At 40.7% G+C, this 22,722-nt stretch overlaps 2 pseudogenes; both read left to right on the top strand.

Annotated features, from left to right (window-relative positions):
• Positions 1–944: 944 nt before the first annotated feature.
• Positions 945–8,738, top strand: LOC788107 (tripartite motif-containing protein 5-like; annotated as a pseudogene).
• A 309-nt stretch (positions 8,739–9,047) lies between these two features.
• LOC132342134 (E3 ubiquitin-protein ligase TRIM22-like) lies at positions 9,048–9,724 on the top strand (annotated as a pseudogene).
• Positions 9,725–22,722: the final 12,998 nt, after the last annotated feature.

Here is a 22,722-nt window from a genome sequence, read left to right as displayed (position 1 = left end):
AACTGGAGCCTATTATACAGAGTGAAGTAAGCCAGAAAGAAAAACACCAATACAGTATACTAACGCATATATATGGAATTTAGAAAGATGCTAACAATAACCCTGTGTACAAGACAGCAAAAAAGACACTGATGTATAGAACAGTCTTATGGACTCTGTTGCAGAGGGAGAGGGTGGGAAGATTTGGGAGAATGGCATTGAAACAGGATTAATATCATGTATGGAATGAGTTGCCAGTTCAGATTCAATGCACGATACTGGATGCTTGGGGCTAGTGCACTGGGATGACCCAGAGGGATGGTATGGGGAGGGAGGAGGGAGGAGGGTTCAGGATGGGGAACACATGTATACCTGTGGCGGATTAATTTTGATATTTGGCAAAACTAATATAATTTGTAAAGTTTAAAAATAAAAGAAAAGAAAAAAAAAAAAAGAGCATCAATTCTTCGGCACTCAACTTTCTTCACAGTCCAACTCTCACATCCATATAGGACCACTGAAAAAATGATAGCCTTGACTAGATGGATCTTTGGTTTCTAGCAAATATCAACTTAAATCAGCTAGAGATATACATATGTCCATTCCCTCTTGAACCTCCCTCCCGCCTCCCTCCCCATCCCACCCCTCTGGTTGGTATAGAGTCCTGGTTTGAGTTCCCTGAGTCATACAACAAATTCCCTTTCAATTAAAAAAATAAATAAAAAATTTCAAAGTATTATGAAATGTCCTTTTGCCAGGTCACCAAGCTTCTTATCTTGTATCTTCATGGTTCACTTTTGTTCCTCAATAATCTGGTCTTGGACTGTACTTGATTTATTCACAACTAATATCTTGCATTTCTATCTTTCTAACTCGGTCCCCTTTTAAACCTTCCAACACTCAGGGATCTTTGAGAAAGAGAATCCTCAGAAGTCAGGACAAGTTGGAGCAATTGAGCAACTCTCATGGCTTCAGGAATTGTGGTGAACCTACAGGGGGAGGTGACCTGCCCCATTTGCCTGCAGCTTCTGACAGAACCCCTGAGCCTTGACTGTGGCCACAGCTTCTGCCAAGCCTGCATCACTGCAAACAACCTGGTGTCCATGAATGACCAAGACGAGGACAGAAGGTGCCCTGTGTGCAGAATTAGTTATGAGCCTGGAAACCTAAGGCCTAATAGGCATGTGGCCAACATAGTACAGAGGCTCAGAGAGGTCAAGTTGAGCCCAGAGGTGGAGCAAGAGAGAAATCTCTGTCTTTGCCATGGAGAGAAACTCATGCTCTTCCGTGAGGAGGACAGGGAAGTCATTTGCTGGCTTTGTGAGCAGTTCCAGGAGCACCATGGTAACCACACATTCCTCATGGAAGATGTTGCCTAGGACTATCAGGTAAGAGAGCAGAATGGAGGAAAGACAGATCATAAAGTGTTACTTGAGGGGAAATCACCACTTTGCATTGGACTTTGTTTACCTGGTTCACCATGGACTTGAGGCCTGTGATCTCTTTTCATCCTATGCCCACCTTCTGATGTCTGTGGGATGTTTCTGTGAATTCCCCCAATTACAAAGTAATGATCCTACACACAGACTTTTAGTCAGAAGTAGGTGGAGATCTGATGCCCAAAGAAGCTCTCATGATGACTTTGGTCAGGAGGGTAATGAGGACACTGGGTGGATTGAGGTGTGTTGTTTCCCTGCTGCAGGATCAGGTTTCTCTAGAACGAAGAGAACCAGTCTTCTTTGGAAAGAGAATGCTGACTCCTATCTCTTGAGTCTTAAGAATACATTCCCCACCTCAGGTTTTCTCCCAGGTCATAGATTCTAATAGCTGTTCTCTACAATTTTTGTAAAGTGGATTCTCTTTGGAAATCAGCCTCATTTCTCTCTCATTTATCCTCTATAGTGATGCTGAGAAAGCCCATAACTTGACTCTGTGTGGTTCTTTTCTCACAGAAGAAACTCCAAGAAGCTCTAGAGAAGCTGAGGGAGAAGCAGCTGGAAGCTGAGGAATTGGAAGTTAAAGTCAGAGCAGATATTCCTGCCTGGAAGGTAGGAGAAGGGATTTCCTGAGGGATTTAGATAGATATCTCGGACAGGATCTTGGGTGGTCACAAGTAGCGGCCTTCCTCTTTGTTCCCTGACAGTTGTCATTTGATTAGTCCTTTCCTTGATCCTACCCCTGATGCTGCTGCTGCTGCTGCTAAGTCACTTCAGTCGTGTCCAACTCTGTGAGACCCCATGGACTGCAGCCTACCAGCCTCCTCCGTACATGGGATTTCCAGGCAAGAGTACTGGAGTAGGGTGCCATTGCCTTCTCCGTATACCTGATAGGGGTGGTGCTAAAAAGGGAACATATCACAGATGAACATAGATACTGGAAGGGAGGTATTTATACAGAGGGCATCTCTCATGAGGATAACAAGGGAACTTCAGATTCCATTCCTGTCATGTGTTTTTGTCCTTGACTCTTGCCGGGGTCCTGCCCCGGCTGATCCAGGGTATTCGAAGCGGGGACGGCATCGGCGACCTATTTATTTAAATATTTTATCAAAGATATAAAGAGTAATAGGATGAGGATAGCTCAGTAGGAAAATTCAGTGGAGAAAAGAGGCTGAGTAGCTTGGTTTACGCGGGAGACCAATAAAACTTCAAGACAAGAAGTTTGCACCACCTACGTAGGCCGCAGGCGTCCTTCCGTTCTCCCGAAGGAGAGGAGACACTGAGGCCTCCCCGGTCGGATCTTAGAAGCCCAGGCATAATTAGTAAGCATGGCGGGGTCCGCACTCCAGATGGAGACTCAACCAGAGTGAGAGAGAGCGCGACATGGGGAGACCAGTATTTCGAGAAACTGATCCCAATTCTTTATTTTCCATGGTCTACTTTTATACACTGAGATGTTATGCAAAAGTCACGCGGGGTCAGCAATCCTGACTTTTATCAAAGTCAGGTGCTTCATACAAATGTATACAGAGGTCTTAGGGGTGTTACATCATCTTCTGGCCAGGGGGGCCTGCTGACAATTTATGACCCTCTCCTTGTGACAGTGGTCAGTCAACCAGGACACTTATTTCTCCAGGGGTGATTATTCTTAAAACAGACGCCACCCAAATAAAGTTACATTCCTATAGGGTGAGGGTGTAGTGGGTTTTAGTTAAGGAAAGAATTTACTTAGCCTAAGGTCTAACATGATTAATATCAAAGGTTAATACTTATTTCTTCTATATATTCATTAATGTGTGTAAGGGCAGGAGATGTGGAGACTTAGCAACAAACATTGGCTCAAAAAATGAAAAACCCTTCACCAATACAACTTCTAATCAGCCCATTATACTTATACTAATAGTTTTCTAACTTTTCTAAGGAACCTGTTTTTAGAAGGTTTAAAGCATCTCATGCCTCTCACGGTTGGGAGGCTGTGAGCAATCACATGTGGCCGGACAAGCCTGTCAGGCAGGCTAGAGAACCTTCAGAGGAGTTTGTAGGTTAAAACACTCTTATCACGCCCAGGAATTATTATTAACTGGAGCTCTAGGTTAACTCTTTCTCCGAAAGAGGTCGTGGGGGACAGCCCCCCGTAAAGTCAGAGGTGTAGGTAAGAGCACAAAGTAGTAAAGTAGGCAGACTCTGGTTATGGGGGTAGACGCTCGAGGATTTCCAGGGGGACTCCTGAGGCTCGATCCCGCCTTTGCGTATGTCGAGCCTCCTTCCTCATGACCTTTGTCAGGGGCGGAGTACCTCACTCTGGCCCCCAACAGACTCTTCTGATTGAGACATTTGGCAATGGCTCGTGGCTCTGTCCTGGCTTCCCTGGTAGCTCAGCTGTTAAAGAGTCTGCCTTCAATGCAGGAGACCCCGGTTTGATTCCTTGGTTGGGAAGATCCCCTGGAGAAGGGATAGGCTACCCACTCCAGTATTCTGGCCTGGAGAATTCCATGGACTGTATAGTCCATGGGGTTGCAAAGAGTTGGACACAACTGAGTGACTGTCACTTTCACTTTCATAGTTCTGTCAGACATAACTGAGCAACTTACACCTGTCCTCAGCATTCAACCTTAGCAGAAGGTGGTGAGAGAGAGTCAAGTGTAATACAGGAAGGCACAAGCATCCTGGACATCTGTGTGAAGACTGATTCACGGCCAGGGGTCCCATTTGACTATGAGTTGTCTTCAACAATGCAGACTTGAAACTATTATTTTGAATTGTGATGTAGAGAAAAAAGAAATAGCATGTGAGCTTCCCTAATCATTGCTTCCCTCCTTTCTCTCTCTCTGTCTTCTTCTCTCTTTCTCATACTCCTGAAGGATCAAATACAACGTGAGAGACAAAATGTCAAGGCAGTGTTTCAAAAACTGAGAAAGAACCTTAAATATGAGGAGGTGAAGGAACTGCAAAAACTGAAGGGTAAGGAGGAAGTTGGTCTACTACCTGGCAGACTCTGAGCATGTGCTGATCCAGCAGACCCAGCTGGTGAGAAATCCCATCTCAGATGTGGAACATCGTTTGAAAGGATCAACAATGGAAATGCTGCAGGTAACACTGGGCAAGAAACCCCAGCGTCTGTGATATGAACACTTGAGCTTTACTGTTCGTATGATATATAACTTTCTATGTTTTTAACTTCACCCTTCTTGTATCATTGAATGTAAAATGTATGTCTTGTAGATAGCAATAGTGGCTTTTTATCAGGTCAAAAATCTTCCTTTTAATGAGGGTATTAATACAATTCCATTTAATAATGCAGTCATTTACTTGGTTATATTTAAATTTATCATTTTTTATTTGCATTCCATATGGCTAGTTTTCATTCTTCTCTTTCACTTCAACTAGCTTCTTTTGTGTTAAATATCTCTGGTATAAAATATTGTTTTGTTATTTTCTAACTATGTACATTGTTTTCATTTTTTCCTAATAATTTCTCTAATGATTAGAATGTTTCCTATCCCATCATGGTCTATTCCTGACTAACACCAATTTCATTTCAGTAAAAATAGAAACTTCCTGTACCACTGCTTCATTTCCTTCCAGCAACAATACAATGATGCTTTTAATATTCCACCCAATCCTACAGGCTAATGCCTGCAAGCATTTGAACTTTTCCAAAAAATGGGAAGAAAAATTCTCTTTTCTTCTGGAGTTTATGTCAGGAGATTTTTGTTTTCTTCAAAATTGAGAATAAAGTCAATATAAATGATAGTTGCTCAGTTGTGTCTGACTCTTTGCAACCTCATGGACTATTCCCCACCAGGCTCCTCTGTCCATGGAATTCTCCAGGCAAGAATACTGGAGTGGGCTGTCATTTCCTTCTCCAAAAGTCAATATAGGTGGAGTAAATAGAATTGGAGAAAGACACAGACCAGATTCTGATGACAAGGCTGGAGCTTCAAAATTAAGCACTGATTAAAGTTGTAACTATATCCACAAAATTTTCTATTTATTGCAGTTTTATTTGATTTTTGTCATATACAAGAAAAGAGCAGAGAGACTTTGTTTTTGTTTTTTGGGTGTGGATCCAGCTGTTGTACTAGTTTTTGGTAACATGGAAATAAGTCTAATATTAAAGACACCAAATATACTGATATATATCTGTTCAAAGAAAACAACATCTCTGATGATTAAGAGGGTTAGATGGCTACAAACTGTTAAGGACTTGAACAAAACTGACTCAGTACAAACTAAAGTGCAGATAAATATTCTAGTTTTCAGAAAGTGATTGAGTGCTTATTGGTAACATTATGAAAATGAGATACAAGAGAGGAGACAGTTTGATTGCTGAATAGTAAGTTACGTATTAGACATCATAAATTACTGATTCTTGTGACTCATTTTTTACTGAATAGATTAATAAGCATTTAAGAGACAAAGATTTCTGGGAGAAATATCAAGAACCTCAGATATGCAGATGACACCACCCTTATGGCAGAAAGTGAAGAGGAACTAAAAAGCCTCTTGATGAAGGTGAAAGTGGAGAGTGAAAACATTGGCTTAAAGCTCAACTTTCAGAAAACTAAGATCATGGCATCCGGTCCCATCACTTCATGGGAAATAGGTGGGGAAACAGTGGAAACAGTGTCAGACTTTTTTTGGGGGGGTTCCAAAATCACTGCAGATGGTGATTGCAGCCAGGAAATTAAAAGACACTTACTCCTTGGAAGGAAAGTTATGACCAACCTAGATAGCATATTCAAAACCAAAGACATTACTTTGTCAACAAAGTTCCGTCTAGTCAAGGCTACGGTTTTTCCTGTGGTCATGTATGGATGTGAGAGTTGGACTGTGAAGAAAGCTGAGTGCCAAAGAATTGATGCTTTTGAACTGTGGTGTTGGAGAAGACTCTTGAGGGTCCCTAGAGGGTCTGCAAGGAGATCCAACCACTCCATTCTGAAGGAGATCAGTCCTGGGTGTTTCAATGTAAGGACTGATGTTGAAGCTAAAACTCCAGTACTTTGGCCACCTCATGTGAAGAGTTGGCTCATTGGCAAAGACTCTGATGCTGGGAGGGATTGGGGGTAGGAGGAGAAGGGGACGACAGAGGATGAGATGGCTGGATGGCATCACTGACTCGATGGACGTGAGTCTGAGTGAACTTCAGGAGTTGGTGATGGACAGGGAGGCCTGGCGTGCTGCAATTCATGGGGTCAGGAAGAGTAGGATACAACTGAGTGACTGAACTGAACTGAACTGAAAAGACAAAACTGAGTAAAAGTAAAGATTTGGAAATCAACTGCCCGTGTGTATGCTGAACTTAAGGGAGTGAAAGAGATCACTGATAGTGTGTAAAATGATGCTAGAGAGACATGAAAAACACATACATTAATACATTTGTTTATTTCCAGCCTCATAAAAGCCATGTTAATAGCGTGAGGAATATTAGGATTATGTATTCCTCTTTGATTCTCCAAAGCCTGACTTCAAGCTTGGCAAATAATAGTATAACACTTGATACTTTTGTTGAATAAATTAAAGAACCATTAAATATTCAAATAGCCACATGGGCCATTTTATGCCTTTGCAGGAAAGTGAATATGTTGGTTTTTTATGTTCTCTCATCAGCACATACTAAATTCCTTCTATTACAAGTGTCAAAGCTATTTTACCTTTGTTGAAAATGTGACAGCGTCACAAGAGTCTTCTAAAATGATTGGCCTCGCTCTTGTCTTTACTTTTGCTCTCACATTGAGACCATCCTATTCACACAATCAGGGGCTGGTGGGGATGTAATGAAGATTTGTAAGTGGGAGGACCTATTACTCCTTGACTCATGTTTTTTTCCTCACTAGGGTGTGAACAACATCATGAAAAGGTACGTGTGGGAGACCAGAGATAGTCCATTTATGGAATAAAAATAATTAAAATCACTGACTAGATTTATCTGGTGGCCAATTAGAGGGAAACAATGCTCAAGGCAGAAAAAGTGGTATATAGATTTGCCTTCAATTTCTGTTCACAAATCAAGGCTAAATTTTTCCTAATGATTAAGAATGGATCAACTTCTACTGTAGATAATTGCAGTCATTGAAAGTCACAGAGTTTAGTCAGTAGCCATAATAGGAATAAGACGTTGCAATGACAGACTCCTGTGACCTCAAATATTTAATTCACACTTGGTGTCCTTATGCAACTCAGCTTTCATATTTAGTAGGTGCTTGAATTACCTTGGGAGAGTCATGTCTTCTTTATCAGCCAAGCACCCAAATTGGAGAGAACTCCTTTATATTTGAATTTTGCCTTGAGTATAGAAGAGACTTGGCCCTTCTATATCTTTCTGATTAGATTTCCCAAAACAGACTTGAATATCAAAGACTATTATGGCTGTGCTACAAACAATTGACCCATCTTGCTCATATACTCTACAAGGAAGAATGGAAAGTTAGCATCCTTGTGTTTAAATTTGCACATGTACATGGTAGCATCAAGATTTTTACAAACACATAAAATTTAAACCACTGTTGCTTTAGTATTCCTAATGTCCTGTTTCTCAAGGGTTTGTCATTATTCCCTGAGAACCTGAGATCTTGGGGTATTCTGAGAGCCTGCGTATTGGGGAGCAGACTTTGAAGATCTGGGGACTCTCTAGAGAGTGTTCTCATACCTGGTATGTCTCAAACATCTGGGAGCCAGGTCCTGCTACCTAACTTTCTGACACCTCCCTGGAACACGTATCTATGCAGGGATTTTTCCACAAATTAATTTTTTATGGTACCAAAATATTATTTCAAATAATTTCATATGCTTTCTAGGAGCTAGAGAGGGAAAAGTTAATGATCTCACTAAAGAAGGAAGAAACTGTCCTTCCGATAGGTCAGTACAGTCCCAGGTCACATGGAGGGTAACTAGGAAGGTGGACATTAGCATATTCCTTCTGGCGCCAAAGTCAGGTGTCCAGTCTCTCCTTTCCCAAGATAGTTCAAGTGCATCAGTGAAGTGAAAGTCAGTGGTTTTAGAGGAACAAGAAATCAGTCATGTGGGGGTGAATCTTTTCCTTCCCTAGGAGTGAAACCTTAACCCTGAAGAAGCCCAGAACACTCCCCAAGGGATAAAGGAGAATGTGTTCAGCTCTTGATCTGACAGACATACAGTGAGTGTATAATGGTGAGGAGTGCTACTGAAGTGGGTGTCTGTGGAATTCTTGTGATGGGGGTAAAATGGGGAGGAGCCTCCAAATGGGGAGGGGCCTCCAATTTCTAGATGTGGATAGAGACAGCAAAGCCCAGATACTCTGTGCTGACAATGTGGTCATATTTATGGGAAGTGACCAAGTGTTTGTTCATTTCTCTTTCATCAGTTCAGTACCTCACCACAACCCTTCCCCTAATCTGAAAAAAAATAGATTTCAGAGCTGACTCCCTTGTTTATATGTAACATTAAGGTTTATTATTATTATTTCAGGGCTGACAGACGTGCAATGCTACTGGGGTAAGGAAACATCACAATGTTATCAAGCCACCCTATTTGCATCATCTTTTAGACTTTTTCATTTTCTATTACGTCTCATATTTTAAGATGTCCGTTTCCACTCCCAATACACACACATACACACTACCTTTTCATTCAAGTTATTTTAAAGATCCCTTTTACAGTGTTACAAATAAACCTACATCATAGCCCTAATCCAACTCTGTAATTTTCCCACAGTTCACATGTTCCTGAATCTTCTTGCTAGGACCTTGCCATTTCTGAGGACCAGAAGCAATGAGATATGTGAGAGATTTGGAACCAAACAATATATATAAGAATGATGATTTTGAAGATCATGGTGTCCTGGGATCCCCAGTTATCACATCACAGAAATATCACTGGGAGGCAGATGTGTCAGAAAAACCTGCCTGGGTCCTGGGAATATATGGTGGAAAACAGAATGAATATACGATGAAGTTTCTATTTGAAAACAAGGGAAATGGTCAATATATTTACTGGAGATACCAACCTAAATATAGCTACTGGATTAGAGGGTTAAAAAATATGTTCAGTTTGAATATGATGCTTTTGATGAGTCTTCTTCCTCAGGTCCCTTGATCTTAACCCTCTCCCTGAGTATTCCTCCCCATTGTATTGTGGTTTTCCTAGACTGTAATACTGATGTCTTATTTGTCAATGTCACAAACCAAGGAATTCTCATCTATAAACTCTCTTCATGTTCCTTTTCTCGGAAAATGTTTCCACATTTCAATCCTGGGAAATGTAATGCTCCTGTAACTGTGATGGCCAAATTCTTGAACTTTCTTAGATTCACACTCACTTCTTTGTAGTGTCTCTTGACATATGTGCATCTAAGACACCTTCGCTTATCTACTGTTGCCCCACCCCTCCGTCTTGTTCAATTTAAATGTCCTTAATTCATCAAAGGCTTCCTTGGTGACTCATTGGTAAAGAATCTGCCTACCAACGCAGGAGACCTTCAATGCAGGTGGGTTCAATCTCTGGGTCGAGTAGATCCCCTGGAGAATGAAAGGGCTACCTACTCCAGTATTCTTGTCTGGGAAATCCCATGGACAGAGGAGACTGGTGGGCTACAGTTCATAGGGTCACAAAGAGTCAGACATGAGTTAGAGACTAAATAACAACAACAATTCATCAATAGGGTGTAAGACTTGTTTTTGTTATATTTTCCCAATATCATTTTTGCATTATGAGAAAATTTTAATTTACCATTCTCTTATCCTAAGGAAAAATGACTGATGCCTCATAAAGAAAGAATAGTATTGAAGGGATGTCTCTGCCAAATTTTTACAATCTCATTTCCTCTGCCACTGACTGCTAAGAAGAAGGAAAGCTTTTCAACAACTTTTGCACACTGTCAAACACCTAGTTTAGGAGTCATTCTCTAAAGAATGAGTGCTGAACAGTGTCTCTGCTTATCCTTGATGTCCCTTATTCATCAAGGAATTAAGGAGAAAATATCATAAATGATATGTACTAAGAGAGGAAGTTTTGTATCCAGAGTATTTGAGTTCAAGACCTGTCTCTTTACACATTAGCAGTATAATCTTGAATAACATCCCTAAACACTGTGCTTATTTTCTTAAAGTAATCTTGATATAAAAATTGCACCATACATAAGATCATTGTGAGAAGATAAATGTTACTAAATGTAAAGCATCTAAGTGTCTCTGCTTAAATATTTGATCTATTAATTAATGAAAAATAAAACCTTTATCAGTGTCCTATTAAACAGGTTTGTGCTTTCAGGGCATACTGTTTCGTTTTATTTTTTATTGACCTCTCTTTTTCCATATCCTAGACACCTTTATGCCTCTGTCCAGACTACTCCAACCAGCTCTCCCTGTCAAAGATTGTTAGAATTTTATTATAGTTTTTGTGTTTCTACACACTGGCTCTTAGCAAGTAAACTAGATTCTGTGATACTCAGAATCTCATTTGTAAGGGAAAAAAATTATACAAAATTTACCTGATTAGTATTGTGAAAGTTAAACAATACAATGTTTGAAACAATACCTGTAATTTCTAGCACATAAGGGAGTAGTCCCATAGGGTGTCTGTTCTTTCTTTGGTTCCCTTTCACTGTGACTGAAATCATAAGAATATATGTTTACTTTCAAAATTATTTCCATTTCTATGTTTTAAGAAACAGAATGCACTGATTAAGACATTATACTTTTCTTTCAATCTTACCTAATTTTTAAATAAATCTTTCTCTGTATAAATAGCATTTTTTCTTTCTTTCTTTTTTTTTGGCAACACCAAGAGACACATGGCATCTTGTTTCCCAAGCAGGAATCAAACTGGCACTCCCCCTACAGTGGAAATGCCAAGTCTTAATCATTGGACTGCCAGGGAAGTCCCACCTTTTCTTATTGTTAAAAACTTTTCTTCAGTAAATCTGTCTCATTGAAATTGAATTTTGATTTGTCACTTTGCCAATTTTTAAAGTTTATCATTCCCAGTGATATGTTAAGACTCAGAAGTGTAATTGTGGGATTTGTCACCGGTTTTGTGGCTAAGTATTGTCTGCTCTGATCAGACTTACTATTGCAATAAGGTGAAAGCTGTCAGAAAGAAAAGTCTGTTGTCTTCTTTCATTGAGATAGGAAGGATTATTCCTTCAATGGATATCCATCCAGGGCTTGGTGGGATCCCCTTGTCTTTTGGAATTTTTATGCCTACCTCTTTCAACAGAGTCAGAGTTTTAAAATAAAATGTGGATTTTTGGTGAAGAAGTATCTGCTTTATCCCTGCTTATTCCAACGAATTCTCTACTTCTTTACCTTTTGAAGCCCTTTGGTGAGTCAAGGATTTCCAAGGAGGATTTTCCAGTTTCTGCATGTATGTGCACACATACATCCATGTCTTGGGACTTATTTATGGAAACTGAAGGAAACTGATCTTCTAACTTTTTCCTTTGACCTCTGTCTTCCTGTCACCCCATTGCTATGATGACTGAGACTCTGACTCACTAGTAAAAATCATACTCTTGGTTTATTGACACATGACTCTCTAGGGAAACTGACATCTTTTTATTTACTGGAATAGCTGATCCTCCAGTTCAGGATGAAGTACCTAGTTATGAGAGTATGAAAACTTAAATTTTTATATAAAGTAGAATAGAAAATATCTGCACACTGAAAGACTTTCACTTTCTAAGGGGGGTTCCTGGTCCGAGACGTAAAGCTTTCTGCTGAAAATAATGTGAAATCTATACATTGCTCTCAATTATAGGGTCTCTTCTCAGTAAAGGGACTAATAAGGTTTTCGGAATCTCTTCAAATATTGGTGCTGCGAAAACTGGACAGCTACACACCATATACATAAGTAAACTCAGAACAGATTAAAGACCTAAATGTATGTCCTCAGTTCAGTTCAGTTCAGTCCAGTCACTTAGTCATATCCGACTCTTTGCGGCCCCATGAATCACAGCATGCCAGGCCTCCCTGTCCATCACCAACTCCCGGAGTTCATTCAAACTCGTGTTCATTGAGTTGGTGATGCCATCCAACCATCTCATCCTCTGTCGTCCCCTTCTCCTCCTGCCCCCAATCCCTCCCAGCATCAGGGTCTTTTCAAATGAGTCAACTCTTCACATCAGGTGGCCAAAGTATTGCAGTTTCAGCTTCAACATCAATCCTTCAAATGAACATCAAGGACTGATCTCCTTTAGCATGGACAGGTTGGATCTCCTTGCAGTCCAAGGGACCCTCAAGAGTCTTCTCCAACACCACAGTTCAAAAGCATCAATTCTTCGGTGCTCAGCTTTCTTTATAGTCCAACTCTCACATCCATACATGACCACTGGGAAAACCATAGCCTTGACTGGACGGACCTTTGTTGGCAAAGTAATGTCTCTGCTTTTGAATATGCCATCTAGGTTGGTCATAACTTTCCTTCCAAGGAGTAAACATCTTTTAATTTCCTGGCTGCAGTCACCATTTGCAGTGATTTTGGAGCCCCAGAAAATAAAGTCTGACACTGTTTCCACTCTTTCCCCATCTATTTCGCATGAAGTGATGGGACCAGATGCCATGATCTTCGTTTTCTGAATGTTGAGCTTTAAGCCAACATTTTCACTCTCCTCTTTCACTTTCATCAAGAGGCCTTTTAGTTCCTCTTCATTTTCTGCCATAAGGGTGGTGTCATCTGCATATCTGAGGTTATTGATATTTCTCCCAGCAATCTTGATTCCAGCTTGTGCTTCTTCCAGCCCAGCGTTTCTCATGATGTACTCTGCATAGAAGTTAAATAAGCAGGGTGACAATATACAGCCTTGATGTACTCCTTTTCCTATTTAAAACCAGTCTTTTGTTCCATGTCCAGTTCTAACTGTTGCTTCCTGACCTGCATATAGGTTTCTCAAGAGGCAGGTCAGGTGGTCCTAAAACCATATAACTCCTAGAAGAAAACATACCAGTTCACTCTTTGACAGAAAGCACAGCAATGTATTTTTGGATCTATCTCCTAAGGCAAAAAAACTTAAAGCAAAACCAAACCAAAGAGACCTAATGAAACTTAAAAGCTTTGCACAGCAAAGGAAGCTATCCACAAAGCAAAAAGGCAACCAACTGACAGGGGGAAAATTTTTGCAAATGATATGAGCAATAAAGGATTAATGTCCAAAATTTAGAAACAGTTCATACAACTCAATATAAAAACAAACAAACAAACAAACAAAAAACAATTTAAAAATGAGAAGAAGCCCTGAAAATATATCTTCTGCCAAAGAATACACAATGTTCGACAGGCACATGAAAAAATGTTCAGCATTGCTAATCATCAGAGAAAAGCAAATCACACCTGCCATGAGATAACATCTCACACCTTTCAAAATTCTTATCATCAAAAAGACCACAAATAACAAATATTGGTGAGTTTACGGAGAAAAGGGAGTTCTAGCATAGTGTGGGTGAGATTTTTAGATTGGTGCAGTTCCTATGAAAACAATATGGAAATTTCTCTAAAAACTGGAAGTACAAATAGCATATGATTTAGCAGTTTCACTCTTAGATGTATATCTGAAGAAAGCAAAACAGAAACAAAAATTTGAAAAGATACCTGCGCCCCAACATTCATGGCAGCATTATCTACATAAAGAAGATACGGAAGCAATCTGTGTCCATATAGATGAATGGGTAAAAAAGTTGTGGTAAGTACACAAAATGGAATATTAGCTCCCCAAAAAAGAAAGAAATTCTTTCACTTGCAACGAATGTATGGATCTAAAATTCATTATGCTTAATGAAGTAAGTCAGACAGAAGAAATCAAGTACCCTAGATTGATACTTACATGTGGAATCTAAAAAAATAAAACAAAGTTATGAAACAAAACAGAAACAGATTCACAGATATAGGAAACAAATTAGTGCTTGCAACTGGGGAAAATTAAGTGAGGAGAAACAAGATACGTATGAGTATAAGAGAAACAAACTTCTATGCATAAAATAAATAAGCTATAAGAATATATTACATAACATTACTTAGAAAAACTTTAAAAGGAGTATTTCTACAAATATACTGAATCACTAGGTTTTACACCTGAAACTAATATCATATTACATATCAGTTAAGTTCAGTTCATTCGCTCAGTCATGTCCGACTCTGCGACCCAATGAATCGCAGCACGCCAGGCCTCCCTGTCCATCACAAACTCCTGGAGTTCACCCAGACTCACGTCCATCGAGTCAGTGATGCCATCCAGCCATCTCATCCTCTGTCGTCCCCTTCTCCTCCTGCCCCCAATCCCTCCCAGCATCAGAGTCTTTTCCAATGAGTCAACTCTTCGCATGAGGTGGCCAAAGTACTGGAGTTTCAGCTTTAGCATCATTCCTTCCAAAGAAATCCCAGGGCTGATTTCCTTCAGAATGGACTGGTTGGATCTTCTTGCAGTCCAAGGGACCCTCATGAGTCTTCGCCAACACCACAGTTCAAAAGCATCAATTCTTCGGCGCTCAGCCTTCTTCACAGTTACTCTCACATCCATATATGACCATAGGAAAAACCATAGCTTTGACTAGACGAACCTTTGTTGGCAAAGTGATGCCTCTGCTTTTGAATATGCTATGTAGGTTGGTCATAACTTTCCTTCCAAGGAGTAAACGTCTTTGAATTTCATGGCTGCAGTCACCATCTGCAGTGATTTTGGAGCCCCCAAAAATAAAGTCTGACACTGTTTCCACTGTTTCCCCATCTATTTCCCATGAAATGATGGCACCAGATGCCATGATCTTCGTTTTCTGAATGTTGAGTTTAAGCCAACTTTTTCACTCTCCACTTTCACTTTCATCAAGAGGCTTTTGAGTTCCTCTTCACTTTCTGCCATAAGGGTGGTGTCATCTGCATATCTGAGGTTCTTGATATTTCTCCCGGCAATCTTGATTCCAGCTTGTGCTTCTTCCAGCCCAGCGTTTCTCATGATGTACTCTGCATATAAGTTAAATAAGCAGGGCGACAATATACAGCCTTGACATACTCCTTTTCCTATTTGGAACCAGTCTGTTGTTCCATGTCCAGTTCTAAGTGTTGCTTCCTGACCTGCATACAAATTTCTCAAGAGGCAGATCAGGTGGTCTGGTATTTCCATCTCTTTCAGAATTTTCCACAGTTTATTGTGATCCACAAGTCAAAGGCTTTGGCATAGTCAATAAAGCAGAAATAGATGTTTTTCTGGAACTCTCTTGCTTTTTCCATGATCCAGCGGATGTTGGCAATTTGATCTCTGGTTCCTCTGCCTTTTCTAAAACGAGCTTGAACATCAGCAAGTTCATGGTTCACATATTGCTGAAGCCTGGCTTGGAGAATTTGAGCATTACTTTACATTACTTTACTGGATCTTCACTACGCATATAATCACGATGGTGTGATCACTCACCTAGAGCCAGACATCCTGGAATGTGAAGTCAAGTGGGCCTTAGAAAGAATCACTATGAACAATGCTAGTGGAGGTGATGGAATTTCAGTTGAGCTATTTCAAATCCTGAAAGATGATGCTGTGAAAGTGCTGCACTCAATATGCCAGCAAGTTTGGAAAACTCAGCAGTGGCCACAGGACTGGAAAAGGTCAGTTTTCATTCCAATCCCAAAGAAAGGCAATGCCAAAGAATGCTCAAACTACCACACAATTGCACTCATCTCACACGCTAGTAAAGTAATGCTCAAAATTACATATCAATTATACCTCAATAAAAATCTTTTAGTGTATTATAAAATAATTATAATTGTGAAAGATCTTTTCTTATCAATTTCATAGCTGCCAGGCCCTACTTTATAATCACAATAGCCTCTTTAACTGAATATACTAATTAAAAGTTGATTTAACATCCTATCCTAATTTTGCAGTAGTCTTATTTCTTAAAAAATCCTTTTCTCTCTATGCCCAATATCAAAAAGTTATTGTTTAGGGCACTGCAGGAATAGTCAGGAGTATTTTGTGGAATTTCTCAACAATGTTGAAGGCAAACTTTGTTTCTCCTGGCTCACATCCCCCTTTCTAGAGGGCTCATAAACATGGCCATCCTGGAATGAAGACGAGACCGCTCTCCTCCCCTGGTGTGAAGGGAAGAGGGAATGTCCCTGGCACTGGTTATTCATGCAAGGCTTGATAGGATCCCTATGTCCTGTCCTTTAGAATTATGAACAAATCATTTTTCTTGAGTAAATAACATGAGTTGATTGATTTTTAGGGTCATATATATTTTGAGTCATAAACAGATTATTTTCAGAGTGGTTGTCTCAGTTTTTATTCTCATGAAAGGAGAAAGAGATAACTTTGTATATGGTGGTTAATGCAGAGCTATGCAAATGTGACTTCGAATATAGACTATTTTTGATCTGAAAATCTTGTTGACTTTTGGAAGGGACTAGAAAGCTCAGCATGTGTGAGTGTGTTAATGTGGCCTGCAAGGGAGGAGGGTAAAATTTATTGTGAGGACCAAAGGTGATGAATTTCATTGTCCAAGGACCTCTCTTCTCTCTAATCCTTCTTCCTCTCTCTTGCCTCCCACAAATTCCATATTTCTCCTTTTACTCTCCAGTCCCTTTGAATGTCTAATCTGACCCTTCTTCCTGGACCCTAGAGAACTAAAGGATTCCCTCCAGAAGAGTCTGTGTGTGATATTTGTATGAGGTATATGTGCCTCTGGAATGTGAAGAAAGAACTCTTTCTGCTGGTGGAGGATGTAGACGCTGGCTCTTTATCAGGATCTCATCTCTTTAACATCTAAGAACTCCCTTTCTTCAAAAACTCAAACTCCTACTTATGTATTTCTGGGGAGACTGATATATAGCAGACTTGGATTGTAAAGTCTTGTTTCAATCTATAATTTGAAAATGGTGGCTATATAGGTATCATGTGTTTCTGAGGTTGTTTGGTGATATTATCAAAAATACACTTGGAAAATATAGGAGGAAATCTGAACCTCGAAAAATTGTGAAAATGTAGGGGTAGGTGAGATCAATGTCCTGGGAACCTCCTCTGAAATATTAGATTTATGGTAAGAAGAAGCCAGTAAAGAAATCACAGTGGTGAGGTATAGAAAACATGGGCCAATGGGAAACCTGAATGATCCAAGCTCCTTTTCCCACCACCCAAAATCTGTGTCCAGAGCCAACTACATTGCTAGCAATTACATTACAGGTTATTGAAGAACCAGAGAATAATAAATTCTCCTTCAAGCTGTTTCCCCCTCTAACCTATACATTTCTTGTTGGAGAGGAATCTAATGAAAGATTTGTCACTTTGGGTCTTTGACTTCTAACTGTTTCTGGTCTAAAAAAACCCTAAAGTATAGGAAACAGTCGTTAGAGTTTGACCATATAGATAAACTAGATTAAGGTAAGTATCTGAGTAAACCTTTGGAACAAAACAGGGAAGATATTAAAATTGGTTAGTTAAGTTTTCTTCAAAGAAATTCATGTAAATGTTAATTGTAAGGCTAGTGAAGAGAAAAAGAGAGCAAGCTGGGCAGTCAGGCAAGAAAAGGAAATTTATTAGAAGGAAAAGAGAAGGTGACTGGCTCTTAAGGAGAACCAGTGTTCTCCCTTTCTGACTGAGTCCTTCTTATACCCCATCAGTGAAAAATTCTCTGAAGGGATGATCACGTAGTGGAGATCTGGAATCTGGTGGTCTCGCAGCTTTGAGAAGATAGGTGCCAGTGAGATAACAGGATGCTGTTTGGGCAATTTGGTCAGTCTTACAGATCACTGTGGTTTATTCTTTGTTTGCGAGGTCGACATAACGAGCCATCTTATCAATGAGACCCCATGTGGGCCCTATCACTCCTGCCTTTTTGATTTAGGATAAGGGCTAAAGGTCAATCTTCTGTAACTGCTTCCTGCGGGACAGGGGCAGGAAACGGGGGTGGGGGGCGGGGGCGCGTAAAATAAGAAAAGGCTGAAATGCAGGTCATGGGGATTTGTGTGGAGTCAAAATTTTTGATAATCTGAGTGAGTTAGAAGTAGCTCGTGGATAGTTCGGTTGGCGAAGGCTTGTAAGCGGTCCTGAAGAAATTTTGAAAAAAGACGCAATGAACATGGGCTGAAAGTTAGAATAGGGGTAAGTAGAAAGAGAGAGCCAAGAAAAGGTAGGACCCAGGGCATCCAATTCCAATTGCTTAACCAGTTTTCCCATGAATTACTGAGGTATTGGCATATTCTCGAGGCCTTGTTTGTTAGATTTCTTGCTGCTTCCTTTACAACGCCTGATTTACTGGCATAGAAACAACACACTTCCTCCAAAAATAGGCATCAGATCAGATCAGTCGCTCAGTCGTGTCCGACTCTTTGCGACCCCATGAATCGCAGCACGCCAGGCCTCCCTGTCCATCACCAACGCCCGGAGTTAACTGAGACTCACGTCCATCGAGTCAGTGATGCCATCCAGCCATCTCATCCTCTGTTGTCCCCTTCTCCTCCTGCCCCTAATCCCTCCCAGCATCAGAGTCTTTTCCAATGAATCAACTCTTCGCATGAGGTGGCCAAAGTACTGGAGTTTCAGCTTTAGCATCATTCCTTCCAAAGAAATCCCAGGGCTGATCTTCAGAATGGACTGGGTGGATCTCCTTGCAGTCCAAGAGACTCTCAAGAGTCTTCTCCAACACCACAGTTCAAAAGCATCAATTCTTCGGCGCTCAGCCTTCTTCACAGTCCAACTCTCACATCCATATATGACCACAGGAAAAACCATAGCCTTGACTAGATGAACCTTTGTTGGCAAAGTGATGTCTCTGCTTTTGAATATGGTATCTAGGTTGGTCATAACTTTCCTTCCAAGGAGTAAACGTCTTTGAATTTCATGGCTGCAGTCACCATCTGCAGTGATTTTGGAGCCCAGAAAAATAAAGTCTGACACTGTTTCCACTGTTTCCCCATCTATTTCCTATGAAGTGATGGGACCGGATGCCATTTTCTGAATGTTGAGCTTTAAGCCAACTTTTTCATTCTCCACTTTCACTTTCATCAAGAGGCTTTTGAGTTCCTCTTCACTTACTGCCATAAGGGTGGTGTCATCTGCATATCCGAGGTTCTTGATATTTCTCCCGGCTATCTTGATTCCAGCTTGTGTTTCTTCCAGTCCAGAATTTCTCATGATGTACTCTGCATATAAGTTAAATAAACAGGGTGACAATATACAGCCTTGATGAACTCCTTTTCCTATTTGGAACTAGTCTGTTGTTCCATGTCCAGTTCTAACTGTTGCTTCCTGACCTGCATACAAATTTCTCAAGGGGCAGGTCAGGTGGTCTGGTATTCCCATCTCTTTCAGAATTTTCCACAGTTTATTGTGTTCCAGACAGTCAAAGGTTTTGGCATAGTCAATAATGCAGAAGCACATATTTTTCTGGAACTCTCTTGCTTTTTCTATGATCCAGCAGATGTTGGCAATTTGATCTCTGGTTCCTCTGCCTTTTCTAAATCCAGCTTGAACATCAGGAAGTTCACGGTTCACATATTGCTGAAGCCTGGCTTGGAGAATTTTGAGCATTACTTTACTAGCTTGTGAGATGAGTGCAATTGTGGGGTAGTTTGAGCATTCTTTGGCATTGCCTTTCTTTGGGATTGGAATGAAAACTGATCTTTTCCAGTCCTGTGGCCACTGCTGAGTTTTCCAAACTTGCTGGCATATTGAGTGCAGCACTTTCACAGCATCATCTTTCAGGATTTAGAGTAGCTCAACTGGAATTCCATCACCTCCACTAGCTTTGTTCATAGTGATGCTTTCTAAGGCCCACTTGACTTCACATTCCAGGATTTCTGGCTCTAGGTCAGTGATCACACCATCGTGATTATCTGGGTCGTGAAGATCTTTTTTGTACAGTTCTTCTGTGTATTTTTGCCATCTCTTCTTAATATCTTCTGCTTCTATTAGGTCCATAGCATTTCTGTCCTTTATCAAGCCCATCTGTGCATGAAATGTTCCTTTGGTATCTCTGATTTTCTTGAAGAGATCTCTAGTCCTTCCCAATCTGTTGTTTTCCTCTATTTCTTTGCATTGATCACTGAAGAAGGCTTTCTTATCTCTTCTTGCTATTCTTTGGAACTCTGCATTCAGATGTTTATATCTTTCCTTTTCTCCTTTGCTTTTCGCTTCTCTTCTTTTCACAGCTATTTGTAAGGCCTCCCCAGACAGCCATTTTGCTTTTTTGCATTTCTTTTCCATGGGGATGGTCTTGATCCCTGTCTCCTGTACAATGTCACGAACCTCATTCCATAGTTCATCAGGCACTCTATCTATCAGATCTAGGCCCTTAAATCTATTTCTCACTTCCACTGTATAATCATAAGGGATTTGATTTAGGTCATACCTGAATCGTCTAGTGGTTTTTCCTACTTTCTTCAATTTAAATCTGAATTTGGCAGTAAGGAGTCCATGATCTGAGCCACAGTCAGCTCCTGGTCTTGTTTTTGCTGACTGTATAGAGCTTCTCCATCTTTGGCTGCAAAGAATATAATCAGTCTGATTTCGGTGTTGACCATCTGGTGATGTCCATGTATAGAGTCTTCTCTTGTGTTGTTGGAGGATAGTGTTTGTTATGACCAGTGCATTTTCTTGGCAAAACTCTATTAGTCTTTGCCCTGCTTCATTCCATATTCCAAGGCCAAATTTGCCTGTTACTCCAGGTGTTTCTTGACTTCCTACTTTTGCATTCCAGTCCCCTATAATGAAAAGGACATCTTTTTTGTGTGTTAGTTCTGAAAGGTCTTGTAGGTCTTCATAGAACCGTTCAACTTCAGCTTCTACAGCGTTACTGGTTGGGGCATAGACTTGGATTACTGTGATATTGAATGGTTTGCCTTGGAGATGAACAGAAATCATTCTGTCGTTTTTGAGACTGCATCCAAGTACTGCATTTTGGACTCTTTTGTTGACCATGATGGCCACTCCATTTCTTCTGAGGGATTCCTGCCCACAGTAGTAGATATAATGGTCATCTGAGTTAAATTCACCCATTCCAGTCCATTTCAGTTCGCTGATTCCTAGAATGTCGACATTCACTCTTGCCATCTCTTGTTTGACCACTTCCAATTTGCCTTGATTCATGGACCTGACATTCCAGGTTCCTATGCAATGTTGCTCTTTACAGCATCAGACCTTCTTCTATCACCAGTCACATCCAAAGCTGGGTATTCTTTTTGCTTTTGCTCCATCCCTTCATTCTTTCTGGAGTTATTTCTCCACTGATCTCCAGTAGCATATTGGGCGCCTACCGACCTGGCGAGTTTCTCTTTCAGTATCCTATCATTTTGCCTTTTCATACTGTTCATGGGGTTCTCAAGGCAAGAATACTGAAGTGGTTTGCCATTCCCTTCTCCAGTGGACCACATTCTGTCAGATCTCTCCGCCATGACCCGCCCATCTTGGGTTGTCCCACGGGCATGGCTTAGTTTCATTGAGTTAGACAAGGCTGTGGTCCCAGTGTGATTAGATTGACTAGTTTTCTGTGAGTATGGTTTCAGTGTGTTTGCCCTATGATGCCCTCTTGCAACCCCTGCCATCTTACTTGGGTTTCTCTTACCTTGGGCATGGGGTATCTCTTCACAGCTGCTCCAGCAAAGCGCAGCCATTGCTCCTTACCTTGGACGAGAGGTATCTCCTCACCACCGCCCTTCCTAACCTTCGAATAGGCCTCCTTTTTCTGCTTTGAGGAGATCTAATCCTCTTCTGTTTTGAAGGACCATGGATGCCAGGGAATCTAGCTGATTTTGGATAGTGATAAGGCTGTTAGCTATTTCTTTTAGGCTGTGAGGTTTTTAGAAAGGCTTTGATAGTAATTTAAAGAGGTTGTGAGTTCTGTGGTCCCTTTCCCCATCCCAGTGGCTATTCCTAAACTGATTAATAGAGGAATGAATTGAATTGCCGGTGTGGGTCAGTTATGAGTTGGTGGGTTATTAGTTAGTGGGATAGGAAGGGTCTGATTGTTAGGAGCAATAGACGTATCTGGGGCCAGATATACCACGGTGCATGTTCCTGTCCAGTTAGTGAGAAGACATAAATAAATAGTGGTTCTACATAATAAAAATACTCCAGGAGTAAGAAGACAACAGCTGAAATCGATAGCAAATAGGAGTCTTTCTGGGAACTTGTTAGTGGTCTCTGAAACTGACAGTGAACTCCCCAGAGTAGCCCCTACAAGAGGAGTATTTATACCATATGCAGAAGGGAGTCTCCCTGAGAAAGTAAGAGAGTGTCCTGCAGTTCCTGAGATATGATAGATCGGCCTGAAGGGAAGGAGAGATGTGAAGTGTGATTACAGAGGTGTGGCGGTATAGTTCCTAGTTGGGGATAAAGAACTGTTTATAGAGT

Source organism: Bos taurus, chromosome 15 (genome assembly GCF_002263795.3).
Source record: "Bos taurus isolate L1 Dominette 01449 registration number 42190680 breed Hereford chromosome 15, ARS-UCD2.0, whole genome shotgun sequence".
Taxonomy (NCBI): domain Eukaryota; kingdom Metazoa; phylum Chordata; class Mammalia; order Artiodactyla; family Bovidae; genus Bos; species Bos taurus.
This window is presented reverse-complemented; position numbering and strand designations above follow the sequence as displayed.